A 19124-nucleotide genomic window follows, 5' to 3' on the forward strand; every position below is an offset into this window, starting at 1 on the left:
TCATTTTTTACATTTGCTTACTCTTGGGAAGCATTGTAAGCATTGACAAGGTTTAGGTTATCCTTTAATTGTATGCCTTGCATCCATCTAGCATCTTCAAAAGGATAATTCTTAAACTTAATAAGATATCGTCGGATAGTCTTACCGCCTCTTAATACCTTGTCTTCATGTCGGAGAATGGACTCGGGCTGCAGCACCTCCTCTTGGTCCTCGATCTCCGGTGGGTCTTCAATAGTTGGTTCTTGAGGTGGCTCTCCTTTGTAAGGCTTTAATAGGCTCACATGGAAAGCATTGTGTATGAGCCAATGATTGGGCAACTTGAGTTGATAGGCCATCTCATTGATTGGCCTAAGAATCTGAAAGGGACCATAGTACCTTTTTGCTAGTTTAGCATAGTACTTTTGTGTGCCCGTAGGATTCTTGCCCGTTGTGTGCCTTAATCGAGCCTTGGGAAACTTTAACAAGACCCAATCGTTTTCTTTAAAGGCTTGGGCTCTTCTGTGCTTGTCAGCAGCAGCCTTTTGCCTTTGCTGTGAGATAGAGATAGCATCCTTAATCTTTTGGAAAGATTCTTGTAGGTCTCGGCTATACTCATCTGCAGCGAAGATCTTCCCATGTACCTTAAGTAGCAAGGGACTTTTTGATCTTCCCTCAATTACCTCGAAAGGTGCTTTTCTCGTGGAAGTATGTACAGTGTTATTGTAAGCATACTCCACTAAGGGTAAGTACTTCTCCCATTGGGATCTTTGATCTACTTCCGTTACATAGGCTTTTAGTAGATCGAGAATGGTTAGGTTAGCTATTTCACTTTGGCCATCCGTTTGTGGATGATAGGCCGAAGAGAAGTTTAGCCTTGTTCCTAAATTCTCAAAGAGACCCTTCCAGAAATTACTGGTCATTCTAGGATCTCTATCCGACACTATGGACATTGGCAAGCCATGGTACTTGAAAATTTGTGAAATGAAGAGGGTTGCCATTTGATGGGCTTTGATAGTCTTTTTGACAGGTATAAAATGAGCTTGTTTACTAAACCTGTCTACTATCGTCCATATTCCCGTATTCCCATGGATAGACTTAGGCAATCCAAAGATAAAATCCATGGATATGCTCTCCCACGGTGAATTAGGGATTGGCAAGGGTTGAAGCAATCCAAGTTGCTTCCCTCTATCAAATTTTGTCTTTTGACATACCACACATTTGGAAACATACTCGTGTATGTTCACTTTCATGGTAGGCCAATAGAAATATGTTTCAATTCCCTTTAGGGTAGACTGAATCCCTCTATGCCCCGCATATGGGGGAGCATGAGATTCATACATTACTTTCTCACGTAGTGAGTTAGTAACGCATAGTCTATTGCCATAGAGAAGATAACCATCTTGTAAAGTAAATGGTTCTTCTTTCTTCCCTAATGCAAGGGCTGAAATCACATCTCTAAAATCGGGATCAATAGCATACTCATCTATCATTGAAGATAGATCATTGTGAGTTGCTATGGAAACCGCATTCACTCTCGGTCGTCTTGAGAGTGCATCGGCTACTTGATTATGCTTGCCAGCAATGTGAGCAATATGAAAATGAAATTGCGAAAGGAAATTTGCCCACCTCATTTGTTTGTCGGAGAGCTTGGTCTGCGTCATGAAGTACTTAAGACTTTGGTGATCCGTTCGCAGAATGAAAGGAGTCCCCAATAAATAGTGCTTCCATGAGTCTAAGGCATGTAGAACTGCAAGGAGTTCTTTTTCGTATATGCCTAGAGCTTGCTCAACAGGGTCGAGCCTTCGACTCTCATAGCCTATGGCGTGCCCTTCTTGGAGCAAAACAGCCCCAAGGCAATCACCACAAGCATCACATTGGACCTCAAATGGTTTTGAGAGATCCGGTAGTGTAAGCACAGGTTGAGAGATAAGCTTTTCTTTAAGCTTTTCGAAAGCATTGTTCTCCTTAGCAGACCATGTATACCTAACGCTTTTCTTTGTTAGGTCATGTAATGGTCCCGCAATTTGTGAGAACTTTTCTATGAAGCGTCTATAGTATGCACACATACCTATAAAGCTTCTTAGTTCATGAAGATTCCTTGGTTTAGGCCATCCTTTTATTACCTCTAACTTGGATGGATCCATTTGGATGCCATCTTGAGAGATAATGTGACCTAAATATTGAATCTCTTGCAAGAAAAATTCACTTTTCTTTCGATTAACATAAAGTTTATTCTCTCTTAAAACTTGAAATATTACCTGGAGGTGTTGCTTGTGTTCCTCCAATGAATTAGAGTAGATGATAATATCATCAAAGAACACTCCAGTGAAGGTTCGATGAGGCCTGAACAGCTTCTCCATCAAGCGGTTGAATGTGGCTGGTGCATTGGTCAAGCCAAAAGGCATGACAATGTATTCGTAAAGACCAAATGTAGTACGAAATGCGGTCTTTACAATGTCTTGATCAACTATCCTTATTTGATGATAGCCACTTTTTAGGTCAACCCTACTGAAGTAGGTCGATCCTTGTAGCTTATCAAATAGGTCTTCTACCCGTGGAACGGGAAACCTATTCTTGATAGTGATCCTATTTAGTGCTCTATAGTCGACACACATACGATATGTGCCGTCTTTCTTTTGCACTAATAGCACAGGTGAGCAAAATGGAGATGAGCTAGCCTAACCATACCCTTCTCAACTAACTCATGCACTTGCCGCATAATCTCCTCTTGTTGAGCTTGAGAAACTCTATAAGGAGGTTTATTAGGCGGTGAACTTCCTGGAAGAAGTTCAATTGCATGGTCATCATTACCTCGTTTAGGAGGTAGCTCACAAGGGATGTCGTCAATAAAAACATCTTGAAACCCCTTGAGAAAATTGGATAACTCTAATTCCTTTTGGTTGCTTTTATTTTCTTTTGCTAAAGCATTAGGTTCATTTTGAGAATCTTTAACAAAAATCATGTACACGGAAATAGAGCTCTTTATTGACTTGTTGAAAGCTGGTGTATGTACAATGGGGATGGTGTTACCCATTTCCTTAGCATCTATATACATGTCTTTTTCCCTGAACTTAAAGGAGATTCTCCTTTCAGGAAATTTAACATCGGCAGCCAGGCGGTCAAACCATGGTGCCCCTAGGATTACATCCTCATGCTTGAGAGGAGAGATAAAGAAGTCCTCTTTGTCCACATAGCCTTGGACATGAAGCCTCAATTTCCCGATTAAGGGAGTGACTGAAGCTTCTTGCCCCTTGAAGGCACTGTCTACGGGTAGGACATCTCCCATCTCGTAGGATTGTATGCCTAGCTTGGTGGCTAACTCCATAGATATAAAATTGTGAGTAGAACCAGGGTCAAAGAGAATAAAAGCATCATGTTCTCTTACCTTTCCCCAAGCATGGCATAGAGGAGATCCTTTGTGGTGAGTTTGGTGAGTCTCCTCCTCTTGGATTTCAACCAAGGAAGCTCTAGGAGGATCTTGGCGGTTGTTGTTTTGGGGACAAGCGCGGTACGCATGCCCTTGTTCGCCGCACTTGAAACACCGGTTATCCTTACGATAACGCTCAAGCTCTTTAGGAGAGAGTTTATTCTTACCTTTGTAAACTCCCTTCTCTTTAGCTTTGTTGGAGTTGCCCTTAGGAGACTTTTGGACATTGTCCTTCCCCTTAGGCTCATTGGAACACTTGATTTCCGGGGGCTTATTATTTCTTTTTGCCCCTGTTTGGAAATTGATTCGAGAGGCGACCATAGTGTGGTGTATTACCGCCGATATGGTACGTGGTCTTTGGGAGTTGACATACTCCGCCATTTCTTCGGTTAAACCCGCACAAAATTTTTTCTTTTGCTCTCCAAAATCCAACCTTTTGAAGACAGTGGCTTTGAGTTGTAGGTCCCAAAACTTGTCTACATATTTGTGGATAGATTCATTGGGAGAGAGCTTTAAGCTTCGCCATTCGGTGAGTACTTTGTCTTTGGCATCGGTGGCCAAAAACTGCTTCATAATGGAAGCTCTTAAAGCTTTCCATGTTCGTGGAGCTTCACCGTTGGCTCGTAGGCTAGACCACCATTGTCTGGCGGACTTTTGAAAGTGCATAGCTACATGGCGTAGCTTAGAGGACTCCGTGAAGCCCTCATCTCCAAACGCCGCATCGAATTGTTGGATAAAGGCCAAGACTTTGTCCGTAGCACGAAAGGTACCATCATAGGTAAGGAAAGAGATGCTCTTCCCTCCCTCTTTGAATTTCTTCAGCTTGGACGACCTCTTCCATGCGGCATAGGATTTCCTATGGCCTCTTCTTTTTGATGGTTCAAAGGTTGCACCATCACTTTCTTCAGAAGGTGAAGAATTTGAAGAAGGTGGAGAAGAGGGTGACCTCTTTCTCGCCTTTTTCTTGTCTTGATCTTTGTCGTCTTCACCATAGCTTTCATAAGAGGAAGAGGATGAAGAAGATGGAGAAGAGGGTGTCCTCTTTCTCGCCTTTTTCTTCTCTTGCTTTTTATCATCCCTCTTTGAATTATGGCGTGGAGAAGAGTGTGATGGTCTTCTCCGCTTTGGTGGTGATGGAGAGCGTTTAGCCCGCCGTCTTCGTGGAGCCATCTCCGCCGAGGTGGCGGGAGACTCTCTTCTTTCTCGTTCCTTCGGTGGAGGCTCTTGAGTTCTCCTTTGGGAAGGAAATGCATCATCAAGAAGTAAATTCTTGAGCCCTTCATATGGATTCTCTTCTTCTTCCTGAATTGGAGAGAGACCTCTTTTGGTAGTCTCACAAGGAGGCTTCCTAGGTGTTCTCTCGTCATGGTGATGAGCTTGGAGAATCCCGTGAGCACGGAGCTGCCATTGCACTTCACTTTGGAGAGATGGATTGCCCATGGCTTGTTGAAGCCTAGAAACAAGCATTGAAGCATCATTAGTAGCTTGCTCATGAGCAAAATCAAAGTTATCAACATTAATTTCACTCTCTTTACTATTGTCAGCCATTCTAAAACTTTTAGGTGTACTTTGGCACTTCAAGCCCTAGTTGCTACTCCTCTTTACCCCTTTAGAAAAATCACTCAAGCTACTATACCCGCGGCTCGAATACCATTAATTGCAAGGAATAGAAGAGAGGGTCTTTCGACACCAAAACAGCACCGGCTCCTGTCAAGCTTCTAATAGCTCAATAGTGGTTAAGCCGTAGGCAAGCCCCATAGGACTCCACTATTAAGACCATAGCTCTCGACGGTGATGCCACGTTAACTGCACGAAGGCAGGCGCACTGCAAGGCTGAAAAATCCCTATTCTACTTACTCACAGGCAATTAATAATACCAACCATTTGTAGCTAGCTTGAGGACCTCCCTTCTTGAGCAAGAAAAGAGAAACCTTGAGCTCTGATACCAATGTAACATTTAATGGCCTAATAACTTATGTGTAGCGGAAATTAGCATGAACATAGTGGGCATTTCATTAGAATAGATTCCTAATGAGAATTACAAGAGTGCTTGGGTGGGAGAGAGCAACAAAAAGCATAACACCTAGTTAGATAGCATCAACAATACTTTCAAAAGAGAGAGAAATTAAGCTATTGACAACAGTTGAGGACCGGATTTGCATGGAGCCGGTCCCCCTCCAAAAGGCTTTGTATTATGGTTTCTCCCATCAAGAGAGACATTGTACAATACAATTCTTTGTGTTCCTTCAAGACTAGCTAGTGCAATGAAGATGGAAGCTTCATGCACTAAGCAAAACACTTAATCAAACACAACTTGAATTATCCCCGTTCTCAGACCCAAGACCTCACACACCTTCGAAGATGGTGAGAGCTAGCAGGGTATGAGAGTAGATTGAGAGGAAGAAGGAGTATCTTACGAGAAAGATGTACATCTCCTCACATAATCACTCATATGTAGCATAGCTTAGCTTAGTAATTAGCTTGGTAGAGGAGATGAGCATGCATTGAAGCTTGGCTCTTGGTTGGATTTGCATCCACATGCCAAGAGAGTGTTGATGTAGGCTTCTATCTCACAAGCTTGGAGTAGGTGATGAGCTCTCCATTAAAGCTTGGGGAGAGATAGTCTTCTCTTTCTTCACACATGAGAGTGTGTGTGTGATAATGCCTTGCAAAAATCAGCCCCCTCTCTCTCTTGGGCGAGCCCTTGTTGCTAATTTGGTCTGGCTGTTGCCTCATTGGACCTCCCCAAGTCAAGCCAATGGGTATTAAGCAGCATAAGTGATAGCCTTCTGACATGTGTCCCCCTTTCCCCTTTTGTGAGAGCTTTAGGTAATTAAATAATTAAACTAAACTCTCATTGGACCCCTTTGCCTCCTGGCCAATAGGAATAAGGCAAGCCATGGGGCTTCTGAATGCTCATTGGACCCTTTGGGAGACTGCCCAATAGTCTTCTAGGAGACTCTTAATTCTCATTGGTTTTCTTTTATTAAATGTTTTTAATTAATTTAAACTAATTTACTCGATCTTAATTCTCATTGGTCCACTTCAAGGGTCTTCCAATAGGAATTGGGCACACCTTGTGGGCATCTAGGCTAGGGAGCTGACATGTGTCCCTCATTCCCTTTGTGTAAAGGGAGCCCCCCTTTTGTGTGTGTGTGTGTGTGTGTCTTTCTCTCTCATCCCCTACCTTTGGGGCTCGCCCCTCCCATGTAGGGATGTGGTAAGACTTTTAGGGCACACTCAAAGCATCCAATTTTTCCTAGGGTTGACCTTTGGACACAACCTTTGAATTTTGGAACCTTAGCATTTTGGAAGTCTTAATGGGCTGAACCTTAGGGTCTTTTTAGTCCATTGTTGCACATGGCTCTTTTGCAGATGGCCCCCCCTTTGGATCCCTATTTTTCCCTCCTTTGAATCCTACTGTGGCCGGTCTGCTAGCTTAACCAATATTCTAGCTTTTTCTCCCCTAGCACTTCCCCACATTAAATGATCAGTTTAATATGAGAAAATCATTTAGGAGAATTAGATATTGATTATTATGACACATTCACTTGCTTAATCCATGCTTCTTTGTTGATCCACCAAGCCATGGCCTTGTCTGATGGCTTTATCATGATGTTGCCAATTGTGGCTCCACTTGAGGATAGGGTTGTCTCAATCGATGCTGCTGAAGTAGTAGTAGACCAGCTACAAGTAGGCCAAGAGGAGGACATCATGGGACTTCTTGAGTTTGCTCAGCCTGTGTATAGTTCATGATTTGGCAAAAATGTGAATTGGAAAAAACGTAGGCTTTTGTTCCTCCAATACTGCTTGATAGCTTTCCATCAAGTCATGAGCCTGTATTAGGTTTATATCTATGAGTGAGTGAGATGTGTGTGAGAGAGAGAGAGAGAGTGAGAGAGAGAGAGAGAGAGGGCTTGGTGGGCATTGCTATATAACATCTATAGAATATAACAAGACATATGCAAATTGACTTTTGGCAGCTAGCACTAAAGGGAACAAGAGGAAGAATAATTTAGGAAGGATAGCATTGATTGAAAGGGATATACACTTGAAAAATGCCTCAATGTTCATGGGAGGAGACAAAGTTAAGCGCATCAATTATTAGAGAATTATAGGGTGGTTACAATGAGATTATATCCAATTACCAAGGTTGTACTACTATGTCTACAAATGAATGTTTTTTTCTAGTATACATGATACATATAAATTCTTGAAAACGGAAAGTATTTTAAAAAAAATATTTTTCATTGAATGGTTGATAGCGCAACACGTCGGCTCGCATTTTTGAAGGTGAATTTCGAGTGTGTTTTACCTTTCTTCTTTTATAGTTGTTTATTTTGCCTTTGTTCTTTTGTAGTTATTCCCAATACAATGAATGGGACAATGAGACATGTAACTTCACCTTCTGTGTTTCTGTGTTATGGCATCGACAATGCATGTTGGACCATTTGCCGTGTCGATAATTGTCAAGTCGATATTGTCAATGATCATGCAATGTACGCAAATTGCAATTGAATCCAGCTCATTGAACTTAGGATTTAGGAGCCACTATTGAAAGACATGTATGTTACCCGCCTTCGTCTTCATTTCAAGTTTTGTAATGTCAATTTGATTGGAAAATTTATTCAATGCAAGGTTGTTATAGTGTTGGACGTCCGACATGTGCGTTGGACTATAGTAGTAGAGTTGTTGATGTAGTCACGCACATGCGCTTCATCTATAATACATGCATCCAAGGTACAATTGATTCATCTACCGACTAGTTTTCTTCTGGTGATCGAGGAACTGAAGTAAGTCAGGGTCCGTTGCATGTCTTATAGAGCATGACATCTTGTACAAAGTTGCATGCAAGCAGTAGAACGGGCTTGTGATATGACATTGTTCTTACAAAGCTCTCGTGCGTGACTACAAACTGGGGGGGCAGTTGAGCAAGATCATCAGCAAGAGAACGCATTTTTTGTTGAAGGGACTATAGATACAATGATGTTAAACCTTGTTGTTTTCATCATATGACAAAGCGGCCAACAATAATACAGAAGTGAGAGCAACATGAGTTTCTATTTCATTTATCTATCGAACTCGTTTATCGCTATATATGTGAGTATGCTGTCACGCACAGAGACATATTTCTAGATTGTGAGTGAAGATGTCACATTGCATGCTCAATGTTTATACAATGCAGTAATTTGAAACTATGACCTAGCATATGGACGGTAAGCTAGTTTCAAGTTGGCTGCAGTTTGCTCTTTAGCTTATTGACGCTTGGATTGTAATCTTCTGAGTCTTGAGAATTTATAACGACACCTAGTACGAGAGAAATGAAGACATATATAGTATGGATCAATTATTTAGACACCTAGTATGGTATAAATTATTTAGAGCTAAAGTAAAGATGTACAAGGTGAATTCACTACTGTTATACATCACATGCATTCACTACTTGTGTATTCACTACTGTAATGCATCACATACATTTGACAAGTAATTGTATGCAAAAGTTGCGTGTGTAACTTACGTACAAATGTTGATCAGCATTGAGTGTATAGTTCTAAAAATGAGATCCAAATAAACCAAAGCAAAGGAAGTAATGCGAAAAATTCTAAAACATGTAGTAGATAAAGCGTGAATGAATTGCAACAAAAAATGAGGTGCTTTACTGACCTGCAATGTTGTACTCCTGCTTTTTGATTGTTCAATCTACACGCTGATATGTGAGTCAAGCTACAAAAAAGCAATGTGAATAGTTAAACATATCATCTTGCAATGAAACGACAGAAACTGAAAGTGATAAGTATAATATTGTGCACGTCATACAGAGGTGCCATACAAAAGTATGGTGGAGAGCTGGCACTGTGGTCTCTCCAAAAAAATTATAAGAAACGGAAGCCGTGCCCTGCCCCGTAGCGTTTATGTGTTGCGCCAAGCAAATGCATGCGCATGAAAAATTGGATGCAGATAACGGACCTTGCAATGTTGTCGAGTTGGAGTCGCGCTTGAGGCAATTGGAACGTGCAGTGTTGTGAATATATGTCCTCCCTGCCATACACAAAACATGCAGATGTAACTTTATGATCTATGTCCTATTGATCAATATTACCTTCTCTCTCTCTCTCTCTCTCTCTCTCTCTCTCTCTCTCTCTCTCAAGCTACTTCGGTCAGCAATTATGTCTTCTTGCCTCCTTGTTGACTAACCTGCGTTATGTATTGATACCAAATTGATGTCTGCATTTGCAACATCTGAACTTGATCCGATGTAGCTGCTGACCTTTGCTCATAGAATCCGCTACCGAATCGAGGTTATTGGTAAGAAGGGAGCTCCGAAGCAGTAATTGCTATGCATTCAAATCCACACCACCAGCATTCCCTACGTTGCAGTAAACTGCCGCCGCATTGGCCGGCGCCTGCGATTTAGAAAGAGAATCTCTTTACAAGTCACAATATTGACCATATACACGATTTAGAAAGAGAATCTCTTTACAGGTCACAATATTGACCATATACACGATTTAGAAAGAGAATCTCTTTACAAGGCGCAAGGAGCTACACATTAACAAACTCCACATACACCATATTCTGCGTTTAATTGGTCCTGTTTGTTTGCAGATCATTCTGAATCGCTTGCCTCATCAAATTTTCAGATAGGCTATCAACAGAGTTGGATGAGGAGTGTGACTAAAGTCAACAGCTCATCAGACCATGACTTGTACTAGTGGCAATATTCCCCAATGCCTTTCCCTTGACATTGAGATGTCTGCCACTAATCCCTCATACTCTCTGCGAAAAGCACAATCAGCTAGCACTGAAGCCGCTGGCGTAATTACTTAAGGATAACCATCATATGCTTCGGTTGTGATCGATCATGCTAAGCGTTTCTGCCCTCATGTCCACTTTGACGTTATTCTTTCCATTTCTTTGACCTCTTCCGTCTGCATCGCCAACACCCTGATAGCATCAGCAGAAAAATGTGTTGAATGGGCCTTCAAAGGCAATGAGTTTTGGTGGTTCGACTCTAGACTAGGCCAATTGATCATCGATTGAAATCTGATTATCATCTGTTTCAGTAGCACCAGAACAGACCTCTACCATTGGTTGATCGCACGAAATATATGATCCTCGAGAATGCTCATCATGTCGGCAAGCATTCGAAGTCCTCCAGCTTGATGATCTACAAAATAGAACCAGGGTTTGAAAGGTCTTTGGTACTCCCTTCCAGTTCTGCCTGGCTTACTGGTGCACAGGCAAACTGCGCCGAAAAGAATTGGTGTGAATCTTGAGAATTAGGCATGGGGACCTGCTGCATATCTCTTGCAAACCTACTGCTTCTGGGAAGCATTTTAGCATGTCAGGAAGATCCCTTGACGACGAGACAGCTGTCAACCCGAGCTGCATCAAACTTGACTCTGAAAGCTTCACCTTGGTTGTGTGAAGCTTCTTGGAATTGTAGGTGTAGTCCGTCTTGCCCTATAGTGGCTGTCTCGAGCACAAAAAAACCTATGCACCACCCGCTCGACCTCCAACCCTCACACACTTCTTGGCGGCACACACAAGCACCCTCATCTCTTGCCCTGCACATTGTCCCTTCTCTCTGGCTGCACGCTCCGTGTGGCTGGCGGCCCGGCCGGCCCTGCCCTACACTTCCTTAATGGCCGGCTCTTGGGGCGCGGCACTCCTCTTCCACTAACGCTTTGCCTTCCGGCCCACACAATCATATGTTTTGATAGCCCCGTCTGATTAGAGTTTCTTGGGCGTCATATTGATCGGCGGCACCTGCTTGGCTTGAATTATCTGACAAGATTGTCTGCAGCGTTGAAAGCTGAGCGAAATCCGGACCTGCGTAAGTGTTGATATTCGATCTTGATAAAGATATCGATCCTATGGTCAAGTTGATCCAAGTGGCTCAATACCTTGGCGTTAGCTGAAAAAAGGAGCTTTGGCTCACCAAGTAAATAGCAATCCTTGCATGCCCTCCACCTAAAAAACACACCCTTGCTTAGCAACTCCCATTTGGCACAAGTCCCTATGGCCATGCTAGCAAATTTCCACTCTCATTGGCAGAAGTCCCTATGGCCATGCTAGCAAATTTCCTCTCCATAGACCCTGCCTTACCGTAGTGACGGTAACAGAAGTTGCATGCAGACCACGTGATAGCATTACAACTCAGACCAGGAAAGAGCGCGCAAACGCACACGCGCACACACTTTATTCTGCGCTAGTGCTACGACGTCAAAACGTGAAGTTTATAAACATCAGAGCTCTCTCTCTCTCTCTCTCTCACGCGCGCGCGCGCGCGCACACACACACACAAACCCACGCGCGCACTAATTGAGGCACATAATATTGCAATGGACCTGTTTAATCTTCCTTGACCTCGCCATCCTCCCACAGGCCTGTTCATCCTGCTTCTCTGCTTGCCTACGGTCTATTTCTGCGCTTCCTCAGAAGCGTTCTCACGGTCATCTTCAAGGAAAATGTGTGAGGCAAAAGTTGTTCTCATTACTGGAGCTTCCTCAGGCATTGGAGAGGTAACTCACAAATTGATGGATCTTGTCTGTGTCGTGTCCATCGCGCTTGGTACTGTCGTTGTGAAAGCGCTGATTATATGTGCTGTTTCACTTCCATGCAGCAAGTAGCTATCAATATGCACGATGCGGCGCTATTCTGGTGCTTGTTGCTCGAAGGGCAGAGAGGCTAAGGGCAGTGGCGGAAAGAGCAAGCAAGCTAGGGGCAATGCATTACACATGTTATCACAGGAGATGTTGCCAAGGAAGGGGACTGCAAGCGGGTTGTCGATGAAACAATCAAGCGGTTTGGGCAATTGTGGGTCCTCTTGTAATTTCAATATGCCGCAAGTACATACAGTGATAATAAGCTCGATTAGCTAATTTTTACTTCATACATAGTCAGCTCAAGCTTGTAATTAAAACCTCTTTGCAGTGGATCATCTGGTAAACAATGCTGGCATATCTACAGCTTCCTTTTCGAAGAGGCCCCGGACCTTTCCTTGTTCAATCTGTCATGGTATACTATTAATCTGGATTAATAAGAAACTTGCTAATCGAAATTTATCCTTATTTACTGATTTGAGTCCACATTTGAGTATTGGTAATATAATTTATTGCTTGCAGGGCATAACGTTCTGGGTTCAGATTTACCTACGCTATATGCACTGCCTCACCTTCGACGAACTAGAGGGAAAGATTATCGTTAATGCCTCTGTGGTAGCTTGGTTGCCGGTACCAAGAATGAGCATCTACAATGTAAGCAATAACGGACCTTAAATAGCATTCAAATATACCTGCATTTTTCGACATTTGCATTGGTGGACATAACCAATGCACTTACAAATTAATCTATTATTGTGCATTAATCTTTCAGGCCGCCAAAGCGGGTATATACAACTTCTATGAGACCCTAAGAATAGAGATTGAGCCTGCAGTGGGCATCACCATTGTTACCCTGGATACATTGAAAGCGAAATGACCAAAGGAAAATTCATGACTCGCGAGGGGAGGCTTGTGGTGGATGATGAGCAACGAGACGTAAGATTGAGCATTTGTTTCTGCATAGTTTCAGCTTGTTGCCATGATTGCTGTAAATTGGGGTCGAATACGAGTGCTCAATTTTGATGCATTTGGTCATGAAAGTTGTCAGCTCAAAGAGAGCATTGTTAGCTTATGCTTGCTTATTCGTTTCACAGATTCAAGTTGGCCCTGGCCAGTAGAGTATGCAGAGAATTGTGCGAAGGCCATGGTGTTGGGAGCTTTGAAAGGGAAGAGATATGTGCAAGTACAGCATGGTTCAATGTCTTCATCTTGTACAGAGTATTTGCACCCGAGCTCATAGACTGGATGTATCGGTTTCTCTACGTCGAAAAGACGTCGTCACAAGGCAAGCTGTATAGCAAGGCAATTTTAGATGCAACGGGCGAAAAAAAGAACTCTACCCGCCTTCGATTCAGAGTTAGATCAAAGACTTTGATAGTAATTAGAGCAAGAATGATCTGCTCTAGCATATTATTGACTATTGAGTTGATTATTTGCTAGATTGCAGATGTAGCCTAGTGAATGTAGACAAGTTTAGATTCCCTGCTATGTGGTGGGTGTTTTGTGACTTTCATAAGGTGAAATGAATTTTGAGTATAAGAGCTACTCTTTGTAGCAATGGGCTTGTCTGTGGGAAAACTTTGTTGATAGGTTTAGTTTTTGAGTGTATGATCAGCTCCTTGATTTTATTATTTCTCTAGCCAGAGAGTGAGAAAAGGCAATACTCTTTCTCATTGTACTCACTTTTTTTTGGGTGTGTGTGTGTGTGTGTGGTGTTGTGTGTGTGTGTGAGAGAGAGAGAGAGAGAGAGAGAGGTACTCCGTTGTAGGCTGAACTCCCTCGGTATACTCTCCCTGTCTCGGCGAACCCCTTCCCTCCCTTTCCACTGAAAGGCGATGCCAGTGAAAATTAAACTAGTATGCCTTGATTGATTTACCCTGCAAATGGTGTGAATTAAACAAGAGAAGCAATGTTGTACCTTTCACTTGTGGAAATTGTGTGAATTAGACAAGAGCTCTCTCTCTCTCTCTCTCTCTCTTACATATATATGTATATGACATATATGTGTGTGTGTGTGTGTGTATGTATATGTGTATATATATATACAAATACACACTATATATATATATATATATAGTGTGTATTTATATATATATACACACATACATACACACACACACACACACACACATATATATATATATATATATATATATATTATTTATTGAGGTGGTTCGGGGCAAGCAACAAGAAAAGCGACCTCTAAACACCCTCAAGGCTCCCGTGCTACTCAATTAGGGCTAGGGCAACCACAAGCACAAAAACAACAACAAACCCACAGCCAAACCCAAACAAAAATAGGGGCACCACCTAGTTATGGTATGCGAACTAGGACGCAGAGAGATTTTGGACAACAAGAAGATGCACCACACAACACACACAAGCAACTTCACACCAAGACACACATGAAATGGACCAGAGAGAGCTAGAGCAAAGGGAAGAGAGAGAGGAAAGGATCTTGCGTAATACCTTATTTGTGACTTGCAAATGGAGATGGTTCGTGTATGCTATCGTAGAACTTGTACAAAAATCACTCAATGCTTAGTGTTTGCTAATCATTGCCAAAACACACACACACTGTCTTAGGGTGTGGGAGACCTCTCACCACAATACCCTCTTACAATGGACACAAAACTGGCAATGAAAAACACACTAAAACACTTTCTAAAATCAAGATCAACCGAAAAACTCAAAATACACAAGTCACTTGAATTCACCAAACCGTATTGCACAAATGGAAGGACGAAGATTTAAACGTCGAATCACGCCTTTGATGCACCAAACCTCAATTTATTGATGATGAAGGAGCATGTACAATAGTGGTTTTGAGATTTGTGGAACTCACACTCTCTCACTTGCAATGTGTAGCTTGAAGGCTTCTCTAACACCAAGAGTGAAGCTCAAGTGGTTGCTACACCTAAGTCTCTCTTCACGCATAGAGTGTTGGGGTGCTATGTGAGATGTTGGAGGTTGTTTTACAAGAAGGAGACGGGCCTATTTATAGGTTGGAGACCCCTCATTAAGATTATTCGAAATCTTAATTTACAAGCTAACAAATCAGGATTATGATTTTTTTGAATATCAAACATTGCGGGCCTTCTTTGTCTGCTTGAGTCATGTGTGGGCTAAAAGAGAGCATTATTGATGGTAGATAAGGTGAAAGTAAGTTTTAAGGAAGAGAGAGAGAGAGAGAGAGAGAGTTTACTATACATGTCTTGAGGTGAGGTGTCTTTTTGGTTAGGTCAATGCTATTTTGTGTTAGTATGTTAGTCGTTTAGTAATCACTAGAAAGTTAATGTTACATTTACAATGGGTAGAGTAGAGTGAGTTGATTTGATGAAGGAAGAGGGGGTGAATTAAAAGAGAATCATTGAGATGGTGAAGCTTTGAAGAAGCTTGAACTCACCCTTGTGTAGATTGTGGAAAAAATGACCGCTGGTCTTCTTTTCTTCTTCGCTTCTTTACGCCGCCGCCACGGTTGACCACCACGACGATGAAAAGAGGATTTGTTGATGAAAAATCCTCAATTTGCAGAAGTTATCATGGTTAAGATGCTGAATTTTAGATATTTTAGGAGAGGTAAATGAAATTGTAACATAGAAGCAATAGAGAGAGACACGGAGAGGGTGTATGTATGTAGAGGTTCATAAAAGAACTATAGGGATGAGAGAGAAGGGTAATGGTGAAGAGGGTGGGAGAAGCCATGGAAATTGCAGTTTTGAGTGAGGGAAGGAGAGGGAGGGATGTGTAAGAGTGAGTAGGTGTGTGGAAGGGTGAGAGAAACTAAGGCTACTTGTGAGAAAAGTGGGCAGATTGGGGTCCACTCAAAAAATCATAGCTCACCGCTGGTAGCTCCAAAAATCATGAAATAATTTCGAGGTGATTATTCAGAGCGTGGCTACATTTTCCTCTTTGACCACCGCTCCAAATTCGGAGTGGAGATAGGTGCCAAAAATCTCACCAAAAAGCCTGTTTTTATGCCTGCAAAAGTCTTTTAGTGGCCCCTCCTTTGTTGAATTTGTACAATGCATCCAAGAGTGAGCCCCTCCTTGTCATATAATAATACAAAGCATTCAAGTTGCCTTGACCCATGCATGGAGGAGGATTATTGTGAAATAAGAAATATATACATGGTGGAGACTATGTATGACTATTCATGACTTTAGCTCAATGAGCACATGGTTAGAATAATGAGTAAAAATAATAATAAAAATATGGAGGAGTTATGGATATGGAAAGATATTGGAATCATATGATATGGTCCCTCCTTGAATTATTTTGGGTGAAAGAGGAAAAGGTATGCAAGTAAATAATATAATAAAAGTAACCAATGAGTAGAATCAATTTTTTGTTTTCACGAGGGTGAGGGTGAAAATGTGGGAGTGATTTGTATAAAAGAAAAATATGAGGTTAGAGTATGTACATATTGGCAAAAAATATAATTATGGTGTAAGAGGATGAAAGAAGGTGTACATAGGTTTAATAAAACACACACCTAAGTAGAAATATTTAAATAAAATACAAAAAAAATTATAAAAAATCCTATATTTAGGCCATATATACAATGAAATATTTACACACAAAGAGGCCATAATATACTTTATTTTTTTATTTTTATTATTTTTTTATTTTTTTTGGCTCACCTAGCCCAGTGACTAGCTAGCTGAGGGTTTTTAAGAAGATATGGGAAAGTCCCTTAACTCACACACGCCTATGTTAGTGAAATGGTAGGGATAGCCATAGTGTTTGGGTGATTTTGGTAGGGTGAGGTAACTCACTATGGCAATTACAGAGAGCCGAAAAACGGCTATCATTAGCCCTCCCCCAGGATGATGGTATATTCATGTACCATCATAGAGCATCTTTTCCAAAGAGAGTGCTTCAGAGTCCTTGACGAGATTTTCATTGTTTGGCCCCTCAGAATTTTGGTTGGAGTTACACTCATGCTTCATGTAACAATACTTACATGAGACAGCGGCCTTTGGACAGATCTTTGGTAGATCCTTTGGTAGAAGGCGACTCAAATAGGGCTTCAAGCGATACCCGTTTACCTTCCTGGAGTGCTCTTTACCATTCAAGTCCATAAGCTGATAGTAACTAGAATTGAAAGCCTTCTTGACTATGTATGCCCTTGCCATCTAGTTTCAAATTTGGCATCAAAACGATTGTCAAGTCGATTGTCATACCTTAGCACAAGCTCTCCTTCCTTGATGCCTTTGTCCTTCAGTTTCTTGTCGTGCGTTTCTTTCGCTTGTGTGGCTTTCCTCTTGTAGCACTCGTATGCTGCTTCTCTTTTCCACTCAAGCTCCACTAACGTAAGAAGTCGATCCATCCATACCTCTTGATCATCTTGTGCTCCTTTGCCATGAAGTCGCATTGTTGGAATGTTGAGCTCGATAGGCTGCAAAGCCTCTTGACCATAGACCAAGTGAAATGGTGTGAACTCCGTGGCTTCCCTATATGTGGTTCGATAGCCCACAAGGCACCATCCAAGAAGTCATCCCACAACTTTGTCTTGTTTTTCACCATCTTTCTAATGATGCCTGCAATGACACCATTAGCTTTCCTACCAAACCATTTGATTGGGGATAGTAGGGTGTACTGTGACGATGTAGAATGTGAAGTTCTTCACAGACTTCTGTGAGCAATCCCTTCCTAAACCCTGGACCATTATCAGAAACAATCTCCAAAGGTGTGCCAAATCTACAACAAATGTGAGTGTAGACGAATTTGCTCACTGTCCTCTCATTCACCTTTGCCACACTTTGTGCTTCCACCCACCTAGTCATATAGTCTACAGCCACTAGAATGTAGAGTTTACCATTTTTTGTCCTAGGCAGAGGACCCATAGCATCAATGCCCCACTTTTCAAACGGTCCATTTGCAAGCACGATTTGCCTTGGACCATAAACCAATCTTCTATTCCCATTTACCTGACAATTGTGACAACTTTTACACCAATGTTGGACATCCACATGCAGACTTGGCCAAACATACCCCGCAAGCAAAATCTTCTTCACAGTTGATTCTTGGGCAAAATGACCACCACATGCCTCTTCATGCAAACCTTTTAGAATGGCTGGAATTTCCTCAATAGTTGGTACTCTTCTGCATACTTGATCCTTCCCTCTTTGATAGAGGGAGCCTTCTAGGAAGAGATACATGCTTGCCTTCTTCATGAGTCTCCTCTTCTGAGCCTTCGTGAAGTCTTGTGGAAACTCACCCTCCAAAATGTAGCCGATAATGGGAGCCAATGACTCCAATCCCTGGTATCTCGGTTGCTTGACAGCTTCTGCCACCATGATGACCTGCACTTCTCTCTCAACACATGTAACTGCTTGTTGTGCAAGTAAATCGGCATCTTCATTTTGTTTCCTCGGAATATGATATAGTTGCACTTCTTCAAACTGATTAAACATCCTACGAATGGCATGAACTTTTGTCCTTAAGCTTTCATTCTTGCATGCCCAAATGCCTAAAATCTGTTTAACAATGAGAAGTGCATCTCCTTTTACCATGAGACGTTTTATCCCTTGGCCAATGCACATCTTCAAACCATGAAGTAGTGTGTCGTATTCTGCTTCATTGTTGCTAGTTGAACCTGGTAGATTGACCTTCTCTTTCATGACCACCTCTCCACTTGGGTTGAGCAACACTAGCCCTCCCCCTGCTTTCCCTGTGGCTCGACGAAAAGCTCCATCAAAGAACAAGGTAAAAGCATTGGGAATACTTTTTGGTGGTGGCAATGGTAGGGTCTTTACTTGAGGCACCTTAATTTCCTTCTCATGTACCCTATAAGTGAGAATCCCTGCCAATTGTGCACGCACACTATCTTCTACCTTGAAAGAGTATTGGAACTCTTGCAACTCCATAATCCACTTTGAGATCCTAGTACTAAGATTCATTTGAAATGACACCCAAGGGAACAAATTTTCTGCAGTGAGAATTACAAAAGGTTTTGGTAGTAGGTAGGATCTAAACTTTCTCACCGCAAACATGAGAGAAAGCATCATGAGTTCTGCTTCTGTGTAGTCTCTCTCCAAAGCATTCATGACCCTACTAGCAAAGTAGATGGGTCGCATCCTTGTACTGTGGGGATCTTGTTGTAGCAA

At 42.0% G+C, this 19124-nt stretch overlaps 1 pseudogene; it reads left to right on the forward strand.

Annotated features, from left to right (window-relative positions):
- Positions 1-12046: 12046 nt before the first annotated feature.
- LOC147422650 (11-beta-hydroxysteroid dehydrogenase-like) lies at positions 12047-13373 on the forward strand (annotated as a pseudogene).
- The last annotated feature ends 5751 nt before the right edge of the window (positions 13374-19124 follow it).

Source organism: Adiantum capillus-veneris, chromosome 27 (assembly GCF_014529385.1).
Source record: "Adiantum capillus-veneris isolate H3 chromosome 27, ASM1452938v2, whole genome shotgun sequence".
Lineage (NCBI taxonomy): Eukaryota > Viridiplantae > Streptophyta > Polypodiopsida > Polypodiales > Pteridaceae > Adiantum > Adiantum capillus-veneris.